Raw genomic sequence first — 1,958 nt, forward strand, 5'->3', positions numbered from 1 at the left:
CCCCGGAAAATGTTCCATGTGTGTTGGTAAACAATATATACTTTGCTGCTGTTGGATGGAGCATTCTATACATGTCTATGAGGTCAAGGTTGCTGATTGTGGCCTTTGGATCTTCTGTATTTTTGTTGAGTTTCTTTCTAGATGTTCTGTCTTTTACTGAGAGCATTGTGTTGAAGTCTTCTACTATTACCTTGGAACTCTTTCTCTTTTCAGTGCCGTTAGAGTTTGATTTATGTGTTTTGGAGCCCTGTCATTGACTGCATGTTTACTAAGGTTATGTCTTCTTGGTGAATTGTGTCTTTAATCATTATGTAATGTCCTTCCATGTCTTTTATGGTTGATTTTGCCTGAAAGTCTATTTTATCTGAAATTAGTATTGCCACTCATGCTCTTCTTTTTGTTACTGGTTCCTTGATATATTTTTTCCATTCTTTGATTTTTTTTTTTAAAGTTTTCATCTTTAATGAAATGACTTTGGAAATACATACATTTACATGACACCAACGTTACAGTTTTCAGAGTTACAATAAGATACGCAGAATTATATCAATAATTAATGTGAATGCCAACATCTCTAGCAGTAATTTTTGTTGCATGGCAAAAAAAAAAAAAAGGCAAGAAAACAACCATCAAACAAAAGAGAGCCATAGCTTCAAACCAAAAAAAAAAAAAAAAAACCAAACCCACTGCCGTCGAGTTGATTCCGACTCATATCGACCCTATAGGGCAGAGTAGAACTTCCCCACAGAGTTTGCAAGGAGCGCCTGGCAGATTCAAACTGCTGACCTTTTGGTTAGCAGCCGTAGCACTTAACCACTACGCCGCCATAGCTTCAGACAAGGCAAATCCCAGGATAGCATATGAGGACGGCTGCTGCTTCCGTGAAGGTTTTCTGGCTTAACCAATGATGAGGCTGCCAAAGACTGTTCCAATACCAGCAACAGAACCAGCCACTCCTACTGTTGCAGCACCAGCACCAATAAATTTGGCAGCAGTATCAATGCCTCTGCTGATTGTACTGGTCTGAAACTCCTTCTGGATTAGCTGAGACACACCATTCTGGGATCCACCGAATAGTGTTGAGCCTTCTCCAGTCCTAGCTCCTGGTCCAGATAACACCAATGCAGAAATTGGTCTGTAGGCAACTCTGGATCCAGGTCGGATCAGAGTGGGGGAGCAGGCGAGCTTGGTGCAGCCAAACATTTTATACTCTTTGGGGCAGCATGGCTAGAGGACTTGGGTGACAGGTGCCATGGGGTCCTCTCCTGCTTCCTGTCGTCCTTGGTGGTGGTAGCAGGAGCCGAGGTTGAAGGATTGGGGCTGCATCCTTTGATTTTTGACATATTTATTTCTTTGTGTCTAAGGTGTGTCTCTTGTAGACAGCATATTGATGGGTCATGCTTTTTTTTATCCATTCTGCTACTCTCTGTCTCTTACATTCAGTGTGATTATTGATAGGTATAAGTTTATTGCTGTCATATTTTTGGGCTTGTTTTTTGTGTTGCTGATGTTTTCTTTGTTCCTCTTACTTTCCTGTGCTGAGTTCCTTTTGTTTGTGGATTTTCTTTTGTTATTATAGATTTTGTGTTTACCGAGACTTTATGTTTTTCTTCTTTTTTATTCTGATGAGTAGGTCTGTTAACTTTCTCTGTGGTTACCTTGAAATTTACTCTTATCTTCCTAAGTTTGAACCACTGCTTTGTTCCTTGATATCTCCTTGACTTCCTCTCCATTTGAAAGTTCCATGCTTACAGTATTTATTCTTCCTTCTATTGTTTTAATGTTGTTGTCATGTACAGATTGACATCTCTGTTTGCATGTTTTAAGTCTTTTAGCTTTGTTTTATCAAGAGTTCTTTACCTAGGTTGGTGTCTGGCTTAGGCTGTCCTGTGTTCTAGACTCTGGTTGTTGTCTGATGTCATTCGTTCTCTAACCAAAGAACTCCCTTTAGTATTTCT

The 1,958-nt window shown here is 39.8% G+C and overlaps 1 pseudogene; it reads right to left on the reverse strand.

Moving 5' to 3' along the window:
- Nucleotides 1–816: 816 nt before the first annotated feature.
- Nucleotides 817–1,203, reverse strand: LOC126085706 (ATP synthase F(0) complex subunit C3, mitochondrial-like; annotated as a pseudogene).
- Nucleotides 1,204–1,958: the final 755 nt, after the last annotated feature.

This window comes from Elephas maximus, chromosome 11 (genome assembly GCF_024166365.1).
Source record: "Elephas maximus indicus isolate mEleMax1 chromosome 11, mEleMax1 primary haplotype, whole genome shotgun sequence".
Classification (NCBI taxonomy): Eukaryota; Metazoa; Chordata; class Mammalia; order Proboscidea; family Elephantidae; genus Elephas; species Elephas maximus.